Source organism: Lonchura striata, chromosome 36, assembly GCF_050655825.1.
Source record: "Lonchura striata isolate lonStrDom1 chromosome 36, ASM5065582v1, whole genome shotgun sequence".
NCBI lineage: Eukaryota > Metazoa > Chordata > Aves > Passeriformes > Estrildidae > Lonchura > Lonchura striata.
In genome coordinates this window covers 8,283,118-8,296,179 of record NC_140738.1, presented here as the reverse complement: position 1 = coordinate 8,296,179, position 13,062 = coordinate 8,283,118, and the positions used below count along the sequence as shown (strand labels likewise).

Genomic DNA, 13,062 nt, shown 5'->3' with positions numbered 1-13,062 from the left:
AGGGCTGCCCCAGGGCTGCAGGGCAATCTCAGCATCCCTGTGCCTGGAGCACCTCCTGCCCCTCCTGCAGGGACCTGGCTGTCTGCAGGGCTGCTCCTCTCACACATCCTCGCTCCTTTCTGGACACAATTCCTTTGCTGCAATTGCTTTTCCCTTCTTCAGTGAGTTTACATATTCACAGCAATAACAGAGGCATCAGCACATCCCTGACGGGCCCGGCCCAGGCCAGTGGGCCTCTCCTGGAGCCAGCTGGCATTTGCTCTGTGGGCATGGGGGAGCTTCCAACAGCTTCTTACAGACACCATTACTTCACCTACCAAAACCTGGCCATGCAAACCCAATAGACTTTCTTATCTATTTCCCACCTCCTCACTACACTAAGAATTTAATTCTAGTGATGATAATCATCAAGTGGTGACCAAGAGAGAAATTTAATATGTAAGTCTGCAGGCACTGAAGTTCACACTACAGACTAAATGAAAAAAGGCCTCAAACCTACTCATCACAAGACTAGCTGCTGGCACATTTTTACATGTGCATTTATTCAATAAAACTCATAATTAGTTGTAATGATTAGGCTGAATACTAATTTCACACCAAGACCCTCCTGCTTTTGGAAATATCCCAACTGGAAAGTATTATAATAAGCATTACATTTTTGGTAAAGACACATGCCTGATCTACATCCCACTGGAGCCACAGGTGGCACTGAATTTTAATGTTAAGGATTGGAATATACTACATTCCTTATAATGATTTAAATTGACAGCTCACCCTTACTGCTTATGTGACAGCCCTCAGGTATCCAGCTGACAGTACAGACTGTCTTTCTCAGGTTCAACACCTACACAAACAGAGAGATGGCCTCCCATCACATCTGCATAGGTAAGATGGGCAAAATGAGAGAAAAATTTCCCTTTCTGATATGAAATAAAGAGGAAAGCTGGCAGTCCTAACCCAGAGCTCTGCAGAAGGCTCTGTGGGGAGCGCACCTGACGTTATTGAAGCTGTGTGTTCAGCCCAGAGCCCTGGAAAGATGAGATTGGCCTGGCTGCCTCAGCCTGTTTGGTGCTGGCTCTCGCACCGTTCTGGCCCTGCTGGTACAGCACTCACTGCTTGCCCAGCTTCCCTGCCATGTGTTGTACATGTTCCTGACGCATAAATCCTGTGAGACTATTGCTGATGGAATAGGGAGGAGTCACACTTTGAAAGAACCCTCTCCAGTTCCCCTTTGTTTGAAAAGATGTACAACCTCGACCATGCCTGGGAAGTGTTTCCTCACAGCCCGCAGTGCACCCTCCAATCCCTGGAAGTCTGAAGGAGACACTAGGAATTCCAGCATCCATTAATGCAGACAAGGATTGAAATCCTTTCTTACCTGAAGAGGGTAGGAAAATATATTGATACTGTGAAGAAAGTAACATTCCTTCTCAAAATGCTATGGGTTTGAGATTTAATGTTCAGTTTAGGAAGGTTTTGTCCCCATCACTGAAGTCCAGACATCATCACTAAACATGCTGAGGCCCTTTTCTCAGCTACTCTGCTCCACCCTTCTTGCCAGCACTGGATGGCAGTGTCAGACTCCACTTGACACAAACTCCTCTGTGTGCTCCCCTCCTGCTGAAGGAAAGCTCGTGCCAAACTGTTCCTTCCCTGCTTTCCAGCCACAATGTCCACAGCCTCCTTCTGAAACATCCTCCCCTAAATGTCTGTCCCTTCAGAGGAGCACACACCCCTGGCTGTGCTTTGCACACTGGGTCTCTGTTTCTCTGGTGTTTGCATTTCAGCCTGTAAGGGGAGCACAGGGTGCAAGGAGAATGCCAGAGGCAAAAGATAACAGGAAGTCATCTGGTTGCAAACAAACAACTCTGGAAAGTTTATTCCTTTGCTTAAATCTATCTTATTAATGGAAGCCTAGTATTTATAACAATGAATACAGAATTTCAAATAATCAATACAGAAATTATTTCTAACAATCAATACAGAGTATAACAGCCAATACAGAGATGATAGCAATCAATACAGTATATTTAACAATCATTACAGAGAAATAAGGACATTCTTAACCTAAGGAACTTAAGGAATTTCAAGCACCAAGTTTGTCTTACAGGAATGAAGCAATTGAAGAGGTAATTCAACAAGTCTATCCACAAATGCTGGAAGATATCCTCCAGTTCTTCCCATGGAGATGCAAATGGCCCTGAGCAGCACAAGGGCTTTGTCAGGAAGGCCAATCCTTTCCAGGCTTTCCCCAGGAGCCCCAGGTCAGTCTTTTCTTCTCTGTGCTCCCCTCTGGCTCCATTCCTATGCTGCCTCCAGATCATGAACGTGGCAGGGACAGCCAAGCAAACCACCGTGCATGTGTGCCAATGGATCCTTCCTCCAGTTCCCACAGAGGCCATGCCAGACACTCCTGTCTGGCTTCCAGGTCTGCAATTTCCTCCTCCAAGTGCAGCTGGTGCTGCCAAAGGATCACCTCCTGCTCCTTCATCCTCTGGACAATTCCTTTATCATCCTCAAGAGAAATCCCATTCTTTCCAGGCTGATGCTGACAATGGCCATCAGCACCAGGTACCTATGGAAGATTCCTTCAGCCATGGCTGATCCTTCCCTGAAAGAGAAAGAAAGGAGGACAGAGCCAAGATCCAGACTATATTGCCTCGGGAGGAGAGAGGAAAGAGGCTCGCCCCTGGCAGGAAGGCTCTGGCCAGCCCTGCAGAAAGGCTGGAGGCCAGAGGTGCTCCTCAGGGTTCGCCTGCTGCTGCCAGTTCCAGTCCAGCTGCCCAAAGAGGCTCCATGAGCATGTGGTGAGGAGGAAGAGGAGGGAGGTGTGAGACACAGGGACACAAACCTGAGCATCCAGGTTTGAGGAGAGAGAAGCTCAGCATTGCAGATAGCAGAAGAAACCAAGCCCAGTCCCCCAAGCAGGAGGAGGAGAGGAAGGGCCCCCCAAGCTGGCTGCAGGCAGAAAATGGAGACCTTGCCCAAATGTTCCCAAATGGGCTGAGGGGAGGGAGTACACGGCCCTGCTTTCCAGCTGCTCCCACCACTTCTGACCCTGCCACTGTCATGAGACAAAGCCTGGTGAAATCCTGCTCAGCGTGGGTAACTGAGACCTTGAAGGGCTTAGTGTCAGGTCAAGGCTTGCTTTCCCTCCCAAAGCCTTCCCTTGGCAGCCTTGGGCAGGGGATTCATCCTCCCTCCCTCCTCCTTCCCACAGACCTGCTCGGAACCACTCCATGGGCACTTTCCATTCTCTGTATCCGTCCTCAAGTGCAGTGCCAACCTGGGTCAGTCCTGGCTCTGTCCTGAGCTCCCAGGAGCTCGCAGGCTGAGATGGCAATGCTCAGCCACACCAGGGCCCTGCCCCTGCCAGCAGCACCCCCACAAGCAGCAGCAGCAGCAGCAGCAGCAGCAGCAGCAGCAGCAGCAGCTGCAGTCACCTCTCAGCTGTTGGTGCCCCTGCACTGCAGCCCCTCCCGCTGGCACCAACATTCCCTTGTGGCCTTGGAGACAGTCCTGAATTCATCCATGGGGTCACAGAGCCTTGGAATCCCAGAGTTCCAGGTTCCTGGAATCCTAAAGTCATTGAATCCTGAGAACCACACTCAGAGGAGGAGGAGGAGGAGGAAGAGGAGGACGAGACGAGGAGGACGAAGAAGAGGTGGAAGATGAGGAGGAGGAATAGGAGGAGGAAGAGAGAGAATGAGGACAAGGAGGATGATGATGAGGAGGAGAACGAGGAGAAGGAGGAGAAGAAGGAAGAGGAGGAGCATGACAATGAGGAGAAGGAGGATGAGGAGGAGAAGGAAGGTGAACAGGAGGGGGAGGAGGACAAGGAGGAGAATAAAGTAAAGGAGGAGGAGGAGGACAAGGATGAGGAGGACCAGGAGGAGAAGGACAAGGAGGATGAGGACGAGAAGGATGCGGAGGATGAGGAGGAGGAGGAGGAAGATGAGGAGGAGGAGAAAGAAGAGAATGAGATGAGGAGGAGGAGGAGGATAAGGATGAGGAGGACAAGGAGGACAAGGAGGAGGAGGATGAGGAAGACGAGGAGGAGGAGGAGGAATAGGAGGAGGAAGAGGATGAGAATGAGGATGTGGAGGAGGATGATGAGGAGAAGGAGGATAAGGATGATCAGGACAAGGAGGAGGAGGAGGGGGAGGACTAGGATGACAAGGAGGACAAGGTGGACGAGAAGGAGGAGGAGGAGGAGGAGGAGAAGGAGGATGAGTAAATGGAGGATGAGGACAAGGAGGAGGAAGAGGACAAGGAGGATGAGGAAGACCAGTAGGAGGAGGAAGAGGAGGAGGAGGGGGAGGAGGACGAGGACGAGGACGAGGACGAGGACAAGGATGAGGATGAGGATGGGGATGAGAAGTAGGAAGATGAGGAGTATGAGGAGGAGGATGAGGAGGAGGAGGCGGAGAAGGGGTTGTTCAAAGAGCAGTTAAAGAATGAGGAGCTGGGAACAAGTCCCCATGGAGAACCCATCTCCCAGATGTGCTCCATGCCCTTAACAATGGCCCCTGGGGAAATGGAAACCTCCTGGCTGTGCACGGCTGCTCCCAATGTGCAAATACAGCCCTGGGCAGTGAGACTGGGACTGCCTGGGAAATTGTTCTGGGTGTGATGGCCCTGGTAGGGCCAGCCCAGAGGCTGCAGGGCTGGACCTTCATCCACTGGAATTAGTCAGGATAAATCAGAAGCAAAGGAGAGTTAACAATACAGGAACAGGAATCCAGATTCCTCCAGGACACTTTGGTTTGGTAACTGCTCACTGGAGCTTGGCCTTGGAAAGTGCTCATGAAATGGGAGGAGGAACTGATTATCAAGGGAAAATTAAAGTAATTTAGTTAAGCAATAGTGAACAAGATTGGATTATTCAAACCCATGTCAGGGTAGCACAATTATTGATATTGTCAGTGTTTAAAACAATTGGGAAAAAAGGATATCCACATCAAATCACTGCTGTTGGTGGAGATAAAGGGTTTGGATCCAGCAGTGCTAATATTGGAGCCAGAGTGTGGCTCCAGAGGCCAAAGGGCCTCCCAAGGCAGCTGAAGAACAGCTCCTGGGAAGGACAGCAGTGTTTGAATCCTGAAACCTGGGCAGGAATGATGGGAATGTGTCCCTGCAGCCAAGTGTTCTGTGTGAGAACAAGTAGATATTAAAGGAGATTGTTTTACACATCCTGCCAGACCAAATCCCCCTGTTTGCCCCAGTGAAAACTCGTGACCTGGATTCCATCTAGGATGGAGCCAGGGCCAGGCTCTTGTACTGCCCAAGGTGTATCCCTTGAAGGCCTTTTAATAAATACCTGCTTTATTCCTTTAACACTGCCTGGCTCTGTTCTAGGCAGCCTCTCAAGGCATCACCACCAAACCAAGGGAACACAGACCAGGTCTGGCTGGCTGGGCCTCCTGGGGACCACCTGACCACCTTGGCACGTCAAGGGCTGCTTCTCACCTGAAGGCCAGAGGTTCTGGGCTTTCCTTCCTACGGGAGAGAACTCTCCTTCTCCTCCGTGGGCCATGGCCAAAACTGGGAGTCATTCTCCAAGACTCTGTACATCCAAGGATAGCTCCCAAGTGAAAGCTGCCAGGACAAACAGGTCTGGCTGCCATTGGCCTCTTGGGAGCTGCCTCTCATCAGCTTTTGAAGCACTGGGGCTTGGTGCTTTCCTTCCAATGAAAAGACTTGTCCTTCTTCTCAAGGTGTCCGTGGTCAAAATGGAGATTCCTCCTCCCAATTCCATGTATGCAATGATTCCTCCATGACAAAAGCTGCCAGGAAGAACAGGTCTGGCTGTCTCAGCCTCCCAGAAGCCACCTCTTTCTTCTTCTGCCTTTGAAACACTTTGGCTCTGTGCTTTCCTTCCTATGGAAAAACCTGTACTTCTCCAGGTGTTCATATCTGAAACTGGGATCCCAGCTCTAAAATTCCCTACATCCAAGGGTTAGTCCCAGCCAAAATCTGCCCGTACCATTGATTCTGGCTGGCCTTGGACTCTGGTGGCTGCCCCTGCCACCCTGGGGCTCAGTTCTTTCCTTCTCATGGAGATCACTGTGACATTGTGGGCACCTCATGGAACCAAGGGGATCATTGTGGCACCACTGGAGCCCATGGAACCAAGGGGCCATGGTGACACCATGGGGCTTCATGGGCCCAGAGACCATTATGACTCTGTGGGGCCTGATGGAACCATGGAGACCATTCCGACCCTTCAGGGCCTGGTGTCACCAAGGGGGCATTGTGACACCTCAGGGCCTCCTGGAAGCAGAGGACCATTGGGACACTGTGGGGCCACATGGAAGCGAGGGAACATGGAACAGGTCTGGCTGGCTTGGCCTCCCAGGGGCCACCTGACAGGTCTGGGTGACCTTGGGATGTCAAGGGCTGCCTCTCATCAGCTCCTGGAGCAATGGGGCTCAGTGCTCTCCTTCGTATGGGAAAGAACCGTCTGTCTTTTCAGATGCCCATTGCCAAAAGTGACAGTCTGCCTAAAAAAATTCCTATATTCAAGGGTATCTCTTCAAACAAAATCTGGCAGCTCTGGCTGGCCTTGTCCTTAGGTGGTCACTTTTCATTTGCCCCTAAAACAGTGGGACTCTGTTCCTTCATTCCTATGGCAAAGAACTGGTCCTCATGTCCAGGAACCATGTCCAAAATTAGAATTGGCCATCAAGCCCAGCCGGAGTCAAATAGCCATCTGTAGACCCAGGGGGAGATATTGACTCTGCCAGTGCTGCCATCCTCCCTCCAGTGAGAGAAAAGGACACAGGGCAGGCACACAGAGGAGCAACATGAACACACCGAGGTCAGGGAACAGGAAGTTGAGTCCCAGATGGGAGGGATGAGGAGATGCCTTGATCTTGGGGCTGAAATCCTTTGGTAAAGCTATGGAGAAGGATGTCATTGATACATCAGACTCTCTTTTTCCCTATAAGGCATTGAAAACATGGAGAGATGACTTGTTCAGCAAAGACCTTCATGCTAAAGTAAGCAAATGTTGAAGTAGTTGTGATCCCATGAGAAGTCTGAACATTGAAAGAGAGAAGAGTGATGAGACCCTGTGCCCTCAGAGAGAGAAGAAGACCTCTGTTCCAAGAGATGAAGATGATTTCATAAATAGATGAAGATATCCTTTGCTCTTAAACAACTCCTCTTGAAACTAATACCCAATAAGTTGGCATGGCCACTAAACACAGCTGTGGGAAATGTTGTGAAAACATGGGAGGGAGTTCACAATTGCAGATTTTCCCAGGCAGTGGTTATTCGTGGAAATGAATAGACATGAGATAACTGTTTTCTTGTGGAGAATTCTCCATAACATTAACCAGAGGTACTTCTCTCCTGATGTGAACTGAAGAAAGATTAGAATATTCTAGAGGTGGTAAACTGACTGAAAATTTCACGTTTTGTCTCTACATTGTCGGGTTGTATGGAGAGAGGATGTGATCTGAAAGTTTTGTTCATATTCTTATTACTCTTTCATTTAGTTACTGTTAATAAACTTTTCTTTACACTCTTTTAAAATTTTGAGCCCACTTTGCCTTTCTCCTAATCCTATCTCACAGCAGGAAATGAGTAAGTATATTCTAGTGAGTGCACTGGTAATTAGCCAGCACTGAACCCACCACACTAATTGAAGCGTTGACCGAGAAATATCAAATAGGCAAACGAAAACCACCATAGAAATCTTCCTGATAAACTGCCCCAGACAAGACGGAAATCAAGGCACAGCCATGGTTTGTCAGGACTTGCTTGATCCTAATGAGCCCCGTGGTGCCTTTGGAGCTGAGCCCTGGAACCTCAGGGCCTGAGAGGAGATTGCACAAACCTTTCCAGGAGGCAAAAGTCAGAAAAAAACCCCAAAGTTTCTCCAGGTATTAATGGGACCCACTAAGGTCCATGCCCAACAACCGTTCCTGATGGACTCCTTGGAGGAGAGAACTGGAGGCCAGGATGGCACAAAAACCTCTCAGACACTCAAAATGGTACAAAAACCTCTCATTTTCGAAGAAGAATTCAAAGACCCTCACAAAAGTTGAGTATCTCAGAGTATTAATGAGCCCCACTGAGTGTCAGCACAAAGCTCTCAAAGGACTCATTAAAGCAGATAATTGGGGCCATGACTGCACAAACTTCTCACAAAGTCTGTAACAAAAGTGAAACACCAAGTACCTTAAAAGAACTGAAGTACCTTGAAGCATTAATGAGCCCCACTAAGTACTGTGACTGACAAAGACTCTGCAGGGACTAATTTCAGGAGATAATTGGAGGCCATGATTGCACAAAGCTCTCAGAGAGTCCAAGGCAAAAGCAAAAGCCAAAGTCCTTTGAAAAACCTTCAGTCCCTGGGAGCATGAAGGAGCCCCCAGGGCCATTCCTGACCAAGGCTCCCCAGGGACTCCTTCCAGCAGATCCTTGAGGCCACTGGGATGTGGGCATGGGGGGATGCTGAGGGCAGGAGCAGGGGCTGACAGTGCCCAGCCTGGCTGGGGCTGTGCCAGGAGGCCCCAGGGCCTCAGGAAAAGGTGTCTCCTCACAGCCCTTGGTGGCACAGACCCTGCTGTGCCCCAGGGCACCAAGACTTGGCTTCTCTGTGTCCCCACCTGCCATCAGTGCCTCCAGTTCTCTGCTCTGCCTGGGTCTGGGGACACTTTCTCAGTCGTGTCCCTCAGTGGGACCCATTAAAAGTCCAAGAAACTTTGGAGTTGGATTCTGACTTGGAGTTTCTGCAGCTCCTTCTCAGGGCCTGATGTTCAGGGCCTGAGCACAAAGCCTCAGAGGGTCATTAAAGTCCTTGTGCTGTGTCTGTGCTGCTGAGCTGGGCCAGGCTCCTGGCACAGAGGGTGATGCTGGTAACCAAGCAGAGCTTCAAAAGCACATTTCTCTTGCTGAGCAGCTCTTCTGCCAGCCCAGCAGGGCTGGGGCACTGCCTGCAGCCAGCCTGGGCACAGCACAGAGGCACAGAGAGCTTCAATCAGTCAGGGCTGGGAAGAGGCTGAGAAGTGCCTGGGGCAGAATCACTGCCAGCCCTTGGCACAGGAACCTTTGGCTGCAGGACAAGGCAGCTGCAGCTCCTGGAGTGATTTCCTAAAGCTGGAACATCCCAATGCCCACAGACCCTGTGAGTACAACTCTGGGTATTTCTGGTGCAGGGGAGCTGAAAATACTCATGAAGTTCTGACATGCTGAGGGTTTCTGATCATTCATAGAATTTTCCCAAGACAAAGATTTTGATAAAAAGGAGGAAATATCCTAAGACTTTTTATTCACTTTCCTATTATTGGAGAGTGGCAGGGAAGGGGGATAAATATTAATGGTGGATTATGAATTTTTACAAGTGCATGAGACATTAGAACTGTTATTTTAGTGATCAGTAGGTTCAAAAGAGATCCCTAATGTGCTTGCAGCCACTGTGCCCATGGACAGCAGCAGCATCACCTTTGCTGGAGCCATCAGGCTCAGTCTGAGCTGTCCTTTCTCCAAGCTGCAAACAGAACCTGCCCCCAGCCAGTGCCCTGCAAACAGGCAGGTTTCTGTCAGGCCAAGGAGAGTGCACAGAGATTTGGGGTCTGGGAGTGCTGGCAGGGAGAGATCAGGCACAGGGAAACACCTGCAGGAGGAAAATCTCCAGGAAGCAGAGAGAAGATCAGGGAAGGAGAGAAAAGAAAACCCAGAAATGCTTAGGCAGGGAGAGTTTAGAGATGTCCAGAGGATCCCCTCCAGTGCAGCCCCTCCCTCTGAACAAGCCCCCTCCCTCCTGTGCCCCAGCCAAGCCTCTACCTTGGCTGGGGCTCCAAGGCGTGCAGCCCCTCCTGTGCAGGCAGAGCTGCAGCAGAGCCGTGGGGCAGCTCTGCAGCCCCAGGCCCAGTTCCCTCTGCAGAGCACAGGGCTGGGAGCAGCTGCCCGGCACTGGGGGCTCTGGCAGGGGCACAGCTGGCTCAGGGTGACACAGCTGTCCCCAGTGCCTGGCTCTGGGCAATGCTGGCAGTGCAGCCAGGGAAGGAGCTGCATCTCCCTTCATCCAGTGCCATCAGAAGGACACTTGTAAATCTCCCTGATATGTCAGTCTAAGCTGGGAGCTTCAATGCAGGGTGACAACCTGTCCTAGAGCATCTTTGAGTCATAAGATTGATGGGGAAAGGCAAGAGTTCTGAGACTGAAAATGCTGCTGGGTTGATGAAATGAGCAAAGTGAGTCCTTGGCTACAAATGTGGATCTGGGTTGTGGTGGATCCATCTGCTCTCAGCAGTACCTGGCAGTTTTTAGTGGAAGTATGGGAAGGTGATAATACTCCAGCTGAGAAAGTCTAATGCCCAGAGAAATTCTGAATAGGTCAGAATGACAGACTATCTCCCTTCATTCTCCACTCATCACTTTCCCTCACAGAACTTGCTCTGCTCTCCCTGAGGGAAGCAGAAATGCAGAGATTTTGATATCCAAGAATACTGGGAAAATACTGGGGAGCTTATAAAGAAAACCTCAGAACTCTTAAACACAAAAGTACGTCCAAGTGTGCTACAGAAGAGGGTGTATGGGAAATGTCTTTGTTTTTAGTTACAGGCATCTCCTCTAACTCTTCACTGTCCCTTTCTCCATGAACAGGTGCCCATGTTCAGCCACAGCAAATGTCCAACAGCAGCTCCATCAGCCACTTCCTCCTGCTGGCCCTGGCAGACACGTGGCAGCTGCAGCTCCTGCACTTCTGCCTCTTCCTGGGCATCTCCCTGGCTGCCCTCCTGGGCAACGGCCTCATCATCAGCGCCGTAGCCTGCGGCCACCACCTGCACACGCCCATGTTCTTCTTCCTGCTCAACCTGGCCCTCAGCGACCTGGGCTCCATCTGCACCACTGTCCCCAAAGCCATGCACAATTCCCTCTGGGACACCAGGAACATCTCCTACACAGGATGTGCTGCACAGCTTTTTTTTTTGTCTTTTTCATCTCAACAGAATTTTATCTCCTGACCATCATGTGCTACGACCGCTACGTGTCCATCTGCAAACCCCTGCACTACGGGACCCTCCTGGGCAGCAGAGCTTGTGCCCACATGGCAGCAGCTGCCTGGGCCAGTGGCTTTCTCACTGCTCTGCTGCACACAGCCAATACATTTTCCCTGCCCCTGTGCCATGGCAATGCCCTGAGCCAGTTCTGTGAAATCCCACAGATCCTCAAGCTCTCCTGCTCCAAATCCTACCTCAGGAAATTTAGGCTTCTTATTATTAGTGTGTGTTTAGGATTCGCATGTTTTGTGTTCATTGTTTTTTCCTATGTACAGATCTTCAGAACTGTGCTGAGGATCCCCTCTGAGCAGGGACGGCACAAAGCCTTTTCCACCTGCCTCCCTCACCTGGCCGTGGTCTCCCTGTTTGTCATCACTGGCATACTTGCTCACCTGAAGCCTCCCTCGATGTCCTCCCCATCCGTGGATCTGGCCCTGTCAGTTCTGTACTCAGTGGTGCCTCCAGCCCTGAGCCCCCTCATCTACAGCCTTAGGAACCAGGAGCTCAAGGCTGCGCTGTGGAGTCTGATGACTGCATATTTTCAAAAATATTAAACTGCTGCCCAACTTCTGCAAATCACTTGTAATAAATGTAAAATTTGATATTTCTTGTTAGTTTCATTTTCAACGTTCTTATTCTTTGTTTCATTTTTTAAATGCTGTCCACAAAGCAATGTCATTGTTTGTGCCGTTTCACGTTTTGTCTCCCTCCACCTTCCCTGTGCCTTCAGACTGTGTCAATGAGGGGCTGCACTCTAAACTAAAGGATCTCTCAGCACAGTTTTCTGCAGAGATGCCCTTTTGTTGCCTGCTGCAGCAGCAATGTTTGTGTGCAGAGCTTGGCCAGATCAGTTCTGGCAGAGCAACGCTGGTCCTGCTGGCCACACCATTTCTGATCCAAGCCAGAAGCCATTGCCCTTCTTGGCCACCTGGGTACACTGCTGGCTCATGTCCAGCCTGTTGTCCATCAATTCCTGCAGGTCGCTTTCTGCCTGGCTGCTGTCCAGCCCCTCTGTCCCCAGCCTGTAGCACTGCAGGGGTTGTTGTGGCCAAAGTGCAGGATCTGGCACTTAGACATGTTAAACCTCACCTTGTTGGATTTGGGACCTGGATCCAGCCTGTCCAGGGCCCTGTGCAGAGCCCTCCTACCCTCCAGCAGATCCACACTCCCAGACAACTTGGTGTCACCTCAGTTCCATGAGGCCCCAGAGTGTCCCAATGTCCCTTTGGTTCCATGGGACCCCTTGGTGTCACAAAGTCCCTTGGATCCTTGGGCCCTGCAGTGTCACAATGTCACCATGGTCCCCCAAGGCCCTGCAGTGTCACAGTGGATCCTTGGTTCTATGAGGTCTGGCAGGGCAGCAATGCTCACCTTGGTTCCCGCTGTCTCCCGTGCCTCCCACTCTCAGGCTATTGAAGGACACCTGGCCGATGAAGGGGAGTGGGAGTGGGCACCTACTCGAGGAGGTAAGAATAAAAATTCCTCCCAGCACTTCATCCCAAGCCAGGTGCCACTTCAGATTAGGTTTGATCCCCTGGATCTAGAGAGTCATCCAGATGGTTTAGAAGAAAATTATCTGCCCATTGAGCCTCTCAATTATGATTCATCTGTGAGACAGATCACCACCTCTAACACCAAAATGGAAAGAAGGGAAATCTTGGTGGGTGACTCCCTTCTGAAGGGAACAGAGAGCTCCATATGTCAAACAGGGCCACCCCACAGAGGGGTCTGCTGCCTCCCTGGGGCCCAAGTACGGGATATCACTGAGAGACTGCATGGGCTGATTCAGCCCTGATTATTGCCCAGTGCTGATACCCCAGGCTGGCAGTGATGAGACTGAAAAGAGGAGTGTCAGGGCAATTAAAAGGAACTTTAGGGCATTGGGTCAGGTGGTTAATAGGACAGGGGCACAGGCAGTTTTTTCCTCAGTCCCTTTGGAGTCTGAGAAAAATGGTGAAAGTAATAGGAGAGCTCACATTATCAACAAGTGGCTCAAGGGTTGGTGTTATTGGCAGAATTTTGGATTTTTTAATCACGGGGCAACTTT

At 50.5% G+C, this 13,062-nt stretch overlaps 1 protein-coding gene and 1 pseudogene across 1 annotated transcript in view; one reads left to right on the top strand and one right to left on the bottom strand.

Moving 5' to 3' along the window:
- The window catches only part of LOC144248430 (uncharacterized), a 402,567-nt gene that overhangs the window by 242,181 nt on the left and 147,324 nt on the right, over positions 1 to 13,062 (bottom strand). The gene's annotated exons all lie outside the window — the stretch shown is intronic.
- Positions 6,970 to 11,602, top strand: LOC146764107 (olfactory receptor 14A16-like; annotated as a pseudogene).